At 26.4% G+C, this 288-nt stretch overlaps 1 protein-coding gene across 1 annotated transcript in view; it reads right to left on the bottom strand.

Moving 5' to 3' along the window:
• LOC119590747 overlaps window positions 1-288 on the bottom strand; it is a gene marked incomplete at both ends in the record, with an annotated part of 2,339 nt that overhangs the window by 1,138 nt on the left and 913 nt on the right.

Below are 288 nucleotides of genomic sequence, written 5' to 3'. Positions count from 1 at the left end.
TATATATATTAGCAGGCATCCCATTATATATATTTTTTAAATTTCAACTTTCCACCCTAGCACTAATTTCCAAAGGAGATCCTTATGATTCACCTCTGGACCAACTTTATTTATTGTATTAGTGTTTGATTTGAGTTTTCCAGATGAAAAAAACAAAATAATGTATATGTGGATTATATTACTTTCATAACAAATAAAGATATATCAAAGATCTCAAATGGCATGTAAAATGGGATAAGATATCAGTTTAAAATTAATGGAAGTACAAAGTTGATTTTTTTTCTTGAA

Source organism: Penaeus monodon, chromosome 27 (assembly GCF_015228065.2).
Source record: "Penaeus monodon isolate SGIC_2016 chromosome 27, NSTDA_Pmon_1, whole genome shotgun sequence".
Taxonomy (NCBI): domain Eukaryota; kingdom Metazoa; phylum Arthropoda; class Malacostraca; order Decapoda; family Penaeidae; genus Penaeus; species Penaeus monodon.
The sequence above is the reverse complement of the archived record's forward strand: the minus strand, read 5'-3'. Positions and strand labels throughout refer to the sequence as shown.